Source organism: Strix uralensis, chromosome 3 (assembly GCF_047716275.1).
Source record: "Strix uralensis isolate ZFMK-TIS-50842 chromosome 3, bStrUra1, whole genome shotgun sequence".
In the NCBI taxonomy this organism is placed as follows: Eukaryota; Metazoa; Chordata; class Aves; order Strigiformes; family Strigidae; genus Strix; species Strix uralensis.
This window is the reverse complement of record NC_133974.1, coordinates 93783512-93797464: the sequence shown is the minus strand read 5'-3', so window position 1 is coordinate 93797464 and position 13953 is coordinate 93783512.

The following is a 13953-nucleotide window of genomic DNA, read 5'->3' as shown; positions in this document are numbered from 1 at the left end:
CCGCATTCCAATAAGGGACTGACCAACAAATCTGCTGGTTAATCATTTATCGCTGTGTGAACCTGCTGAATAGCAAATATGCTAGAAAGGGGAAAGGAAAGGGCATGGCAAGAGATTAACTGAGGACAGTCAAAAGTCAACCAGAAAGGAGCAGGGATGAGGCTGGAAAGGTCAAGTGGCAAACAGGAAGGCTACTGTAGTGTAAACATTGCCTCTCAGCAGCACGGGGGCCAGATGCACTGTCCCGCTCCCAGTTCAGCCCTCTCTGCTCCATGACCACAGGTACTGTGGGCTGAATGACTAGCTAGTGCCTCTAGCTGAATTTGATGTCTTGTCTGCCTAGGAGAGCCTTTTGGATTCAGTAAGTTTCTTTCACCTTTCCAAGAGTCAGGTCTCAGTTGTTCCCAAAGCGTGTGCTTCTCACAAAGAGAGACACTGGTCATGGTCCTTGCAGCAATCAAAAACACACTTCCCATGAAAAGTGCTGTTCTCATAAATGGCTCTGACTGCTAGTCCCGCTGACACTGTGTTGATGGGGAAGGGGAATCAACTCGAGTCAGAGAGTGAACTTTCTGGGAATGGACTTCTCAGATGGACCACTGCTTCCACAGAGTGGTAGGTCTGGGGGCAGAACATTGCATGTATCTGGTAGGACTATAAGTAGAACTTGAGCAGAACAAATGTCCCTCTTCTAGAAGCCCATGGGGTATTTACTTTAGTCCTCCAACAGCTGAAGACCAGTGGGATGGAACAGCAAATGTGGCCACTGCCACTCAGCCTCAGGCTCTGGCTGCCCCTGACCACCTCAGTTAGACGGTAGTTAGCTAGGAAAGGAGGCATGACCACATGGGCACTGGAAGGATTTATGGTATGTTTTTACTAGTTAGTGGATGATGGGATGCTCTGCCCCATGGCGTCAGTGTCTGTGTAGGCAGCAATCCCATGCAGGCTGGGACAGGGTCTACCTCCATGCTAAGCACACCTCCAGTAGGGAAAGCAGACAGGAATGGCACCCTAGAGCCGAGGAAAGGGCTCCATTTCATTGCCTGTTGGTACAGCAACAGTATGAGATTGTCAGCATGCTCAGAACATGGCGGCAAAACATTGTGCCATGGGATATCTGCCCAGAAAGTGGGGTGTTTGTTTTGAGAAAAACACAATCCTGGGTCAATGCCACAATTCAGAGAGGGAAATACTTCAGCCAATATAAACAAGCAGTTATTGATATATTTACATGACTGAGGTTCCTGACTTGAATTGTCACCATCCATTGGGCTCAATCACCTTTTCTTTGCTCTCCACCTCAAGCCTCAGTGTTGACACAGGAGCAGCTCTGAGAAGTGTGGCTGATCATCATCATCATCACTGGTGGATGACAAACTTACTATGGGCCAGCAATGTGTGCTCGCAGCCCAGAAAGCCAACTGTATCCTGGGCTGCATCATGAGAAGTGTGGGGTGATTCCCCCACTCTACTCTGCTCTTGTGAGACCCCACCTGGAGTACTGTGTTCATCTCTGGGTCCCCCGACCTGCTCGAGCAGGTCCAGAGGAGAACCACGAAAAGGATCGGGAGGCTTGGAGCACCTCCCTTATGAGGACAGGCTGAGAGAGTTGGGGTTGTTCAGCCCAGAGAAGAGAAGGCTCTGGGGAGACCTTGTAGCAGCCTTCCAGTACTTAAAGGGGGCCTACAGGAAAGATGAGGAGGGACTCCTTATCAGGGAGTGCAGTGATAATACTGTAATGGTTTTAAACCAAAAGGAGGTAAATTCAGATTAGATATTAAGAAGAAATTCTTTAATGTGAAGGTGGTGAGACACTGGAACAGGTTGCCCAGATACGTTGTGGCTGCCCTCTCCTTGGCAGTGTTCAAGGCCAGGTTGGACAGGGCTTTGAGCAACCTGGTCTAGTGGAAGGTGTCCCTGCCCGTGGCAGGGGGGTTGAAACTAGATGATCTTTAAGGTCCCTTCCAACCCAATCCATTCTAAGATTCTATGATTCTGTGATCATACATCTTTCTCCGTGTCAATGGGGGACACTCTGGAAAAGCCTGTGGTGCCAGAATGCTTGAGCTTGCTGCCTTCAGCAGTCCCACTTTGGCTTTGTGGAGGGCTGTGAGCATCACCACTGCTGCCCTTGCTCCAGCCATTCTGGGATATCCCCATGAGCTTTGGCTTTATCTGGGGTCATCAGTGGTGGGAAGGCTGTGGCAAGACTTGGTGTCTTGATGGAAAAAAGAGTGAAGGTGAAGCCTGTCCCCCATAGCTGCGGGTCTCCCTAGAGCTCATGTCCTTGTCCTGGGGTGAGGGACAGTGTACACCTTAGCTGAGCAGAAGAAGGCTACACCTGTGCTCCCAGAGGTCATCAGAAACAGCAAATATCCTCTAGCAGGGGAGTTTCTCTCCACCTCATCTCTCACTGCACTGCCTGGCCATTGCTCTGTTAATGAATTACTTGAAGATGTCTTAGGCTGTTCCCAGCCCTCCCCCGTTGCCTATCTGACTCTGCTGGGATGCAGCTGAGTCCTCTCTACCTTCTGTATCTTGTAACAGGCACATGCTAGATACTCATACAAGAGTAACACTCCCATCTATGGGGCCATGGTACATCAGGAAATAGGGTAACAGAGACAAATCTTGGCCTTTACTGCCTCAGTACCAGTCTTTATGCCAGCTGCAGGAAAATAGTTTCTTTTTCCTCCATCTGCTCATGCAAGACTGGTGTGAGTTTAGCAACAGTAAGAGATTTGCCACATTTTTCTCCCATTCCTGTAGAAGACCCTGGTCTAGTTTTCACCTGGCTGGGAAGGATGTTAAGTTAGGAAGGGCAACAGGAATCCACTTACCAACTGTCTGGGAACGCAGCAGACTGGACCTTCAAAGGCAGAGAGAAATTTGTTACTCTTACTGCTTTTTAAAATAGTAAGAAGTGAAAGAGCAAAATAAGTTATTGTTTATTTGATGGTCCCAGCAGGATTATATTGCTTCACAGTGTGCATGACAAAAACAAACAAATATGTCTACCAGAAACTCTCCTGTATTTGCCTACACACAAGCACAAATTGCACTGCAAAGTATTTTTGCAGTCAGTGTTCTCATTAGAAGCAATTAAAATAAGCAGGAATGTTTTGCCAAAGCTGAAAATATCTCTGTCAATTTGATTCAGGCAATTTACCTTGCAGCAGCTAAATATCAACTGAAAATGAGGGCATTGATCAAGCAGGGAACAGTATCTCCTTTTTCCTGTTTAAGACTCTGCCAGACTATAGCAGGGCATGAACATCAGGGAGGGGAGAAGTGGGAACAGGTGGCTGAAGAGAAAAAGAGAGGGAGAACAAGAAGAATGGAAGTGGCATTATTGGGCAGTGCTTATATAATTTGATGCCTAATAGAAATAAAAGTTTTTGACATTTCAGTTTTTTCATGGAGCTGGCAGGAGAGTAAGGGAGGCGTCAGCATGGTGCAGAAGCCAAGGCTTCTCACGACCCAGGCAGCAGATGTGGTGCAACATAGCAAAGCATCCTTCTAGGAAGAGGATTGCTCCCAACATGGACAGGTTGTCTCTAGCTGGGTTTGAGGACCACTTCTATGGTTCTATTTGCATGTGATATGTCAGCGAAACCTAAATGTACCAAAGAATCTCCTCTTAGCCAGGTCCATGCTCTGTTGGCCACCACATCCAGGATGTGGCTGCCCATCTGGCAAACTTGCAGCCTAGCTCTCCACAGGACTTTTTTGGATATCTTGAGTTCCTCTGTTTCATTTTACCTGACAGACCCTGCAGGCCTCAGTGATCCGGGAGCTGCTGTTATATTACACTCAGACACATTTCTGTCTGCAGAAGCCTGAAAATACTGGACGTTCCATCAAAGCACAAGCAACCCATAGCTGTCTGTGCAGACCTGGGCTTGTCACAAAACAGGGCTGCAATCTGAAGGATGCGATGCCAAATGACAGTCAATTCTCTCCCAAGCAAAATAGTGAAAATAGTGAATGAGGAGTGGGATGCCTGAGAGTAGGTAGGGAAGGGAGACAACCACCCATGCATGAGACAGCAAGGCAGTTTTGTCTCCAGAAATACTGATGTAAACTACTACTTAAAATATTCTTGTACACACAGGGACAAAGAGAGAGTTTTTTGCAAACCATACAAGAAGTGCCGGGGTAATTACACATACAGTAATAAAAAGGTGAATGCCACCTCATGGCAGAGCTGGACCCTCTGCTCCCCTGTGCCAGTTCAGAGCAGAGGACTACGTGTCACGCAGATGATGAACAGGCCTTCAGTTCCACCACTGCACAGAGGGAATCTCAGCCATCCCATTCTTCAGAGCTGGCAGCTGAGCGATAGAAAATATGAAGATCTCTTCCTCAGGGACTTTCTAGGAACTCACTTCAGGAGGATTCCTGTTGCTGAAAAGGACGTGCATCAAAGCTCTATATATCCTGTGGGAGGAAAAGGGGAATTCTTTTGCAGACATCATCTCTTCCTTATATAATTAAAAAAGTCAATGGGAAACGAATCCAGACATGAATATTTATCTTCAGCTTCCTGGTAAGCGATTCACTACACTAATTTCCTTGGCTTCCTTCCAGTTTGCTTATAGAGAGAACCCAGATATAGTGGCTCCTCATAAGGACTTGGGCACCTGGGGACATATAGCCTGAGAACCTGTTGACCCTGAAGTTGTCTCATTGGGCTGACACATGCATCTTCATCTAACATATCCCCTGAAGACTCACCCCTCAAAGTAGTATTTTCCATAAAGAGTATCACTGCAGTAATTCTATTAATGATCAGTGCTGTGAAACTGCCTGCTGGTGCCTTCCCACACACCCGTGTCCCAGGCACATGTCCGATCTGTCAGTCTGGCTGCATTAGTTTTAGATATAAGCAGGACTCAGGCCTCCTGTGGGCCCACTGCACAAGGGTGACTTTCATTGCATGAGGCCAAACCATTGGGACTTGGAAGGGAGCACAGACACACCCCAAGGCAGCATTAAAGATGGCATCCTACTGTGCCTCCTGCTTCCCCACATGGTCTCACCCCACAAAACTCTCCAATGCAGTTCTTTCCATGGTCTGAGGGAAGAAAGAAACACAGTCAATGTCTCCCTAAGCAGACCCCATGTCTCTGCTGCCAGGTGGTCCCCTGCTCAAGGATGCTACTAACTACTTTGACTTCTTATGTGTGAGGGAGTCCCAGCCCACTACAAGAGAGCACTCCCTCAGCCCATTTTTTTTTGCACAAAAAGCTCTGCTCAGAGACAGGTAAATTTGCTAAGTCAAGGACCACTAGGTTAGGAAGAGCGTAAGTTAGACTTCTCTGTATAACCCTACTTTTCCTCCTCCCAGGTACAAACACTATGATACAGACTTTACATGAAAAAGGCAGTCTACTTTTACCACAGAGGTTTCCCATCCATACAGAACAGAGTATAATATGCAATCTGGACATGTTCATCATTCCCTCCTGCTTTACCCATATTTCTTTGCCACTGTCTATCCAAGCTCTGTCCTGAACATACAATTACTCATTTCATACTGTGGCACTTTTCCCACTGTACCTGCTCCTTCACAAACATTAATGAGATTAAGGTTAACATGATGAGATTATCAAACTTTTGGATCATCCACCAATTTGGGCTTCTGCTCAATCTGGATTCACCCCGTGTTACCTGGAGTCCCTACGCTGGGAAAGTGATTGCCTGATAGCACCTCTATAGTTAGTGGGCAGAGTTAGAAACCCCTCAGGGGGTGACTCAAATCACTTTTTTGGCTGCAGGTAGAGTCTCCTTTTTGAGCCTATTTTGGGATGGCCATCCATTGCCATCCATTGGTGGTTTCCTGCCACCTCTCAGTGGTTTCCCTTTCTGAGCAGGCATTGCTCAGCAGCTCAGGTAGCACCGTCAGCCTCCAGCCTGGTGCAGGAGGATGAAGTGTCCCCGCAGTGGGGGGTTGGAAAGCAGCACAGCAACAAGCAGAGGCACGGTCTCTGCTAGGGTAATCCCTTCCTGCCAGTGAGTGAGAGACTTTAACCTGCTCCTATTACCTCACACAGAGCTAAGGTGACTCAGATGCTACTTGTTCACTTGCTAACTGTGGTAATGCATGTCTAATTGCAAGCCAACAATGTCCTACTATTCCCTGAAAGTGAAAATTTTGTGTGATGGAGAAGCAGGATGACTCCAGGTGCTCTCTCTTCTCTCCTCAGCTCCTGGACAGCCTGAGCTGGTATCTGGTCAATGGGGAAGACAGGGCTACATGTCAGAAAATGAGGGGAAACAAGAGGGGAAAGGAAGATTAGAAGATACACATCCAGAAAAGATGAGTTGTCTAGCCTTTGGGAGACAGAATTCAGGTGAGACACAACTCATGTGAGACAAGTTTTGCTCCTTGCATGTACAAAAGTCTGTCACAGAGATGAAGGGAATAAATTGCTCCCACTGACCACTTGGACAGGACAAGAGAAATGTCATGAGGCTGTAGTGAGTTGGTGTTAGACAGTTGGGGGTAGACTTCCTCTTCAGGAAGCTGTGGTCTACAGTGCATGGAGATGCTGCAGGAGGTTGTGAAATGCATGTTGGTCACAACTGGTTTAGGCAGCACTGACCCTGTCCTGGGACAAGGGGTAACCAGGAGGATCCTTCCAGGACACCAGCAAGGCACCTGCTTTGCCACTGGCTTTCCCAGCTAACTGGGACAGAAGAGCTCGGGCATCCCCCACTGTTCTTGAGGCTGGGGAACAGCCTCTTGCTCTAGGACTATTAATTGCTCTGTTCCAGTCACCTTTTCTGCTTGTGACTCCCTCACCTCCACCAGCTCCTCATTTTCACTGTCCTCTCCTGCTTGTCATTCCCAGTCTGTCTGTGATCTTCCCGTTCTTCCCACATCTCTTTTCATCAGTTTCTGACTTCTTTCCCCCAGCCCTTCTTAGTGTCCTCCCTGCAGCCTTCACCAACCAGCCCCCTAATTCTTCTTTCCTCCTACCTCCTATCTTTCTACATTAACACTCAGGATGCTCCTCCCTACATCGTCTGAAGTCACATCTAACCATGAAGACCTGAAAAAGAGACTTAGCACAAGTTCCCACATGCTTCAGACTCAGCTCCAGTGGTGCAACTACAAAGAAAGCCTTGCTCAGCGAGGAGGGATACCTGAGACAGCAGCACAGGCTGTCCTTCACACCAGGGCTGGTGAAAGCCCTGAGAGGGGCTGGAGCAGAGGCGATGGAGGCAGAGCCCTGGGAGAATTTAGCAGCCAGATTCTTACAAACCTTTGCCAAGTGGGTGCACACCACAGCTTTTTGGAGCTTAAAGCCTGGTTAGCTCTGGATTGTTTCTTAACAACAGTAGCAACCAGTAACACATTGACCCCTTCCTGGAAAAATGTCAAGGCCCTCCTCCAAAGTACTCAGTGAAAATACTGTAAAAAAGGAAAGATTATTACAGGGCAAAGCAATGTCATTTTCCTAAACTTATTCCCAGAAACCAATGAATCATTTTAGCCAAAACTTTTTTTAAAATTAATTAATTAGTTAATTAATCATGCTGAAGCAAGAGACCTAGCATGGAAAATTTTAAGCAAAATACTGACTGGCAAAGTTATGAGCAACTACAAGGAAAAAAAAAAAAAAAAAAAAGCAGAATAATACAAATTGCTGGCAAAATTTACCCGTCACTGCCCCTAATATACAGATGGCATTCTCACAACAGCAATACCCCTCCTGTCAAATTTATCAACACGGTCATGCTAGTACCAACTTAGTGGGATTTTTGCCTGCATAAAGGCTAAGAAAAATATTGAGCAAGGACTTGCGGTGTTGCCTGGTAAAATCATGGTGCAAATAAGAAAGTGCAATAGCACTGAGTGTTGTATCTTGTGAGGGCTGTACTTCCTCGTCAGTCAGGAAGCCCAGGTAGTTTACAGAGCACACGAGATCAGGAAGTCCATCAAGATGTTCCTGGCACAGATTAGTCACAGGCCTATCTATCCAAGGGTCAGTCACATGTGTGGAAAATAAAAAAAATAGTAACAGTTGATGATCTGTTGGTCTGTGAGCATAATCGATGTGCACTGTAATGCTCCATGGTACATTCAACGTATGCCTGTTCTCAGACTGAACATCCTTCATGTCAAGAAGATGATTTTTGTGTAAATCTAAACAGCAAAGTACAACTCTGTATTACAAACCAGAGAGGCGGGACCTCACTGCAAAACTGCCAACATCCTCTCCTTTACAGGCAGATGGCAAAATTGCCATAAAAAGATGCTTGAGGAGGAATGCGCCAGTAAAACTTAGATGGGTGTAAAGAGACCATCCCTCTGAATTGAGGAAGGAAACGTCAAAACAGTAGCCCCAGATTGTTATATCCCTGTATAGATTTGTCCCCAGAAAGGGGGTAAAAGTCTTTGCATTAGCAAATCAGCACTTCTGGGATACACCATTGCAGAGTCATGCCTAGCAACCCAACTGTTCAGTCAGCAGAAACAGGGAAAGATAGCACCACATCCACCAGCCCATCGGCAGGAGATGTACCAGGCTCCTGAGCGGACATGTGCAGATCACCCATCCAAGAGGAACAGACATTTGGCATTAGTGACTGCCATTAGATTTGCTGCCTCTCCCAAGTGCTAGTGACTGAGAAAGTGCTATCTATTTCAGATGGTTTCTACCAGAGAGAACAGTTGTGTCCTGCTTATACGGAATTGGCTTTTATTCATTTCCCTACCCATTTTTACATCTTAAAGGCAAGCAATCTAAAGTACACTTGCACCTTTGCAGCAAAACCCAGACCACAGGGTCGTTGTCATGAGGAAGACTCAGAGAAGCGTGCCATGGGAAAGAACAGACCATGTGGGGGGGGATGAAGAGGAGAGCTTTTCATAAGAAGTCACAGAAGACAAGCCCAACAGTGGTAACTGAACCACAAACCTGAAAGCATGGGCCTATATTAGGTAGCCCAGCAGTTGGCAGGGTTCCCATCCCTTCTACTAATCTCACAGTCATTCTCCTCTACCCACAGCAGCCCATACTATGGTAAGATGGCACAAGAGGGGGGTTCAGGACATAACACAGAGCGAACAGCAAGTTCCAACAACTTTCTCACCACGCTGCACAGTATTTTTTTCTTTCTTCAAGACTCCTTCTGCTGCAGACTCCCAACAGAACAGACATAGAAATAGGGAGTGTGAGTGGCACCTTCCCCAGATAGATTTCACACTTCTAAGGCACAAAAGGAAACCAGCATCACTTTGATCAAGTGCTGTGCGCTGTGTACAGTTAATGACGATACACCACTCCCTCCTGCGCTTGACACCTTGTCAGTTTGGCATACTCACTCTTGATCTCTGAGTGTTATCCCTTTTCAATAAAGGAAAATATTTTCAGAAGTGTGCGAGTGACTTAGGAGCCCAAGCCACATCACTGCTCAGTGAGGCATTACACCCATCTGATACTAGGCACTTAACAGAAGTACTTAACATGTCAGTCACCCAGATGTGCAGTGAGACAGATGTCACCACAGGGAACTTGAATCTGAATCAGACACCCTCTGGAAGTGCCTGTCTCCCTTTAAAGAGAGCTGAGGCTTACTGTAACATGTACTCCAGCCTTTCAGGCTGCACAGGAGATGCAGATCACAACAGCAAGACTCCGCTCCTAGGCCCCAGTCCACAGCCCAGCCACATCCTGCCTCTAGTTTAGCTCACAACTGAGGTGTGCCCATGAAAACATTTTATTATGTAGCAACATCTCGTCACCTAATTCCTGCTGAGCAGCACTTCCCTCCAGAAATGAGCCCAGGACTTGGATGGGCTACTCAAGGACTGCAGCAGCTTCCTGGGAAGAAATGTTTACAGGGGCTCTTTCACAACCCCTTGCTGCTTTTCTTCCCAAGTATGGCTGCTCATGAAGGTGCTGCCTCCACCAACCATTGCTTAGAGCGCAAATGAGATCTGGGGTCAATGCTGCCTGAAGGCTGAGGGGGTCTCAGTTCACATCCCCTAGGAAGGATGGAGCAATAGGCCCTGCAGAGGTGAAGATGTTCTCCTGACTGTTTTAGGGGCTCAGTGAGCCTCGAAATGAGGTCTAAAGCCTCTCTATAACCAAAAGTACACTCTGCAACCTAGAGCATCAAGGTCCTGTGCTGCAGCATCTCATGTTCCTCCAGCACAGCAGGCTCACAACAAACAGTTACTCTTACACCAGCTCCACTCCCAGAGCCAAAGCCCACCACATTCCTGCTTAGGCTGCTGAATACAGATGATGCAATGGGCATTTATGTCACTGTCACCACAGAAGGATTCCCCTGCATGGGATTACTTCTCCACCAGCATTATCTAGACAGTGCACCTTTGCCTTGCAGTGTGAAGCAGAGATCTCAGTCTCATAAACTTTGTGGGCATTAACCACTGCAACATCAAATATTGTCCCTGCTATCTCCTGTGTGATCCATGTGATCTGTCAGGCAGCAGAAGCCATGTGAGGGCATCCAGGTTCCCCTAGGACAAGAGATGAAATATTCACTATGACATATTAAAATAAACCAACCCTTCCTTCTTTGGAGCCAGCTTGTGAACATGTAGGGTGTGTGTAGTCAGATGAATGTCACTGAGATAACAACATCTCGCACAATAATGCAGTGTGGAGAGCCCAAGAGAATGCCAGTTACTGATCACTGTCACGTCAGTATATTGCAAAATAGTGACTGCTCTGTTTGCTGTTGCCACATTGTGATTTTGCAGAACCTAACACTCATCCACAAGCAGTCTCTGAGATTGTCCACAGGGAATGTCTCTCTGCTTTCCCTTTGTCCATGGCCATACCTTTATACCAAGTGATTGCAAGTATAATCATGTGCAGGGAAGGAATTGAACTGAAGCCACACACTAAAACAAGCCTGGCTTAGAAAATGCTGTCTGGGCCATACAAGGAGAAAGTCTGTGGCCGAAACCTTTATAAAGTGTAACTAAACAGCAAAGGGTGATACTGTGGGGTTTTCTTCCCTGGACTAAGGCGGGCACAGTGGGCACCTTCTGAGCTCTTCAGTTTTCCCAGTGTTTTCCCGTCTGTACTCTGTACAACCCTACCTCAGGCAGACTCAGGTGAACACAGAAGTGACCACTAAGAGTTAAAACTGTCAATGTAAACAGATTTATTTCTGAAGTAGAGTCCTATTTCCCATCCTGCTTTGCACCCTCATTTCTACATAGGGGAAAAGACCTTTCATTTCATGCAAGTGTAAATAAATGTCCAGTGCCAGACACAGCCAACCGTGACTGAGCAATGGAGGAGGAGACTTAGCCCTTTCAAACCATGGAAGCAGACATAGGAAAAAAGCCAGTTTCACAACATATGGGACGCTGTCAGATGCCTCCTCATACTAGGAAAGACACAGCCTTAAATCCAAGAGGAGTATTTACTTTAAAAGATAACAAAGGATTCACAGTTCCACTGTCAATAATAAGATGGTAACAAGCAAGGCCGTGCAAGAAGAACTTCTCACCCATTGCCCACATAGGTTCAGGGAGTGTCTCATCCAGATCTGACATCTGCCCAGGTATTTGAGCAATTATTTCAGTGGAGATCAACTCTTGGTAAACATCTCCTACCTGAGCTGGGGCAGTACAGCCAGACCTAGGGGTGGTATAGAAAGCAGAGGCTTAGGTTGCACCTACACTACAGTAGGAGGTCTGAGAGCAGCAGCCTGTGGCCAGCTTTTGGCCAGCCAATTGGGGTATGCAAAGCAGTGTTTGCATGCTGGCGAGGACCCCAGCAGAGACTGTCTTCTACTGTAGGAACCTGGCCTCCATCGAGCATTTGCTGCCTCAAGGCTGTGTCTTTGCTGTTGCTGCTGTCACCCAAGCCACTGAGAAAACAAGCGCGCTCGGACAGCGTGCTATACCCACTTGTGCTGCAGTCTGCCAGGTGTCCTTAGCCCTGTTTGGTGTCACATAAAAGGCTTTCTAAAGAGACTTCTTTAGAAGAGGAATCTAATACTACTAGGACTCTGCTTTTTTGTCTTCCACAGCTGAAGACACAGAACATCACCACATCAAGCGATGAGGGAAGAAAGGCAGAAAAGCAGGAGAGATGTGTCATGTCCCAGGCAGGGGCTGGAGGAGTGTTTTACGGAGAAGTCAGCAGACTGGTAGTGGGAAGATAGGTGCGTAATTCCCATTGCAGAGGCCCTGTATGACACTGAGACACACATTTCCTCTGTGACACATAGGAAACAATTTCAGCTGCCTGTGCTCCAATTCCCCCTCTGGAAATGAGATCATCTGGTGTTCACTGTTCCACTTGTCTCCTGTCTCACTGGCATTCAGGTGCTTGCCCAGGTGCTCTCATCGTGGGGACCAGCTAATCAAACCCTCAGGAGAGGGATATCCTAGCACACAGTGGCAGCCAGTGTCTAATGAGAAAGCAGGCTGTGTTGGAGAAGACTCAAGTCCATGCAATCAGAGCCTGTGCTGTGCTCAGTGCTCATGGGGCTGGCCAGAGGAAAGCGGTGGGTACAGCAGGGAAGCGATGGGTGGGCTGGTGCCTGCATCTTCTCTCTTGGCAATTAGGAGGGATCTTGTTGTGGTTGTTACCCTGGCAGACAGAGGTGTTATCTGACGCAGGTGGGACTCTCTCATCCTCTTTGTCACTTCTGATCGTGAATGTGAACAGGCTGCCAACCCTAGACTTCTCTCCCCTGCTAGGCTCAAAATGCTGGGTTGTGCCTCCCAGTACTCTAGGTAAAGAGCACTCCAGAAAGATTTGTTCCATATACCTACACAGCAGTTCACTATGAAGCTCCTGTTTCTCTGAGACTCCTCAAAGAATGCCTCTCTCATTGAGAGCACCAAGCAATGGTGTCCCTGAGACACCTATTTTTCTGCTGTGGGTCTGGTTAAACACCCACTCAGCTGCCAAACTGCAAGTTATAAATTGTGAAGATGACTCCTGCCTTCAGCTGAGCACCCTCCACCCCTGAGCACTCCCCCTCCAACATCCAGGCACCCCTTTCCTCATTGCTGCACAGCAAAGAGCAACACATTTGCAAAACCTTGAGCACACATGGGGGAGTGAGGGCTTCTGCTGGGTATAGGGTGGAGTGGGGACAGGAAGGGAGGACCTGGGGAGAAATCGTTGGAGCAGATCGTCCACTAGAGAAAATCGAGGTGGCCTCATTGACTTTGACTTGCCCTGGCTGGGTTACGCCTCCTGTGCCGTGTTTCCTGAAATAGGGATCTGCATGTCTGGCTCGATGAGAGCAGGCTGTCCTAGCAGTGTTTAGAAGCTATGTAAGTGGAAAGCATTTTTACACAGGCTAATTTGACATGCAGCATTTCAGGAACTTACAATTTATTCCATTCACATTTCTAGCCAGAGACAGCATCTTTATTTTTATGGTTTGTGGAAAAAAAAAAAAAAAAAAAAAAAAGCCTAACAGAAAAAAAAGAGGGAAAAAAAAAAGAGCACTGAGCAAATAATAACATGCGTGGGTGGGTTGGTGTGTAATACCCCAACCACAGGGCTACAGCAACATTTGGTCCCATTGACCTTTTTGCTCAAATTAAGGTAATTACTCAACTACTGACAATAGTCTGCTGTGTTACGTCTGTGGATTAGCGCATAGAGAGGGACATGACAAATACTTTATAGTTTGACACATGCAGGTGACTTCAGACTTGATCCAAAGTCTAAGGACACACTGCTCTTACATGCAGAATTATTAAACCTTGATTAAACCCCAAGATACAGAAAGACGGAAAGATGGAAAGGTGGAAAAACAGATAGATAGATAGATAGATAGATAGATAGATAGATAGATAAACTCTATATACTTTAAAATATAACTAGTCAGGAAATTTTTGCTGTAATCTCTTTCTGAGGGTAACAGACTTTCTACAAACACCAGCAGGTTTTGTTTCACAAGGGCTTTTTTTTCTTAAAGTTTTCCACT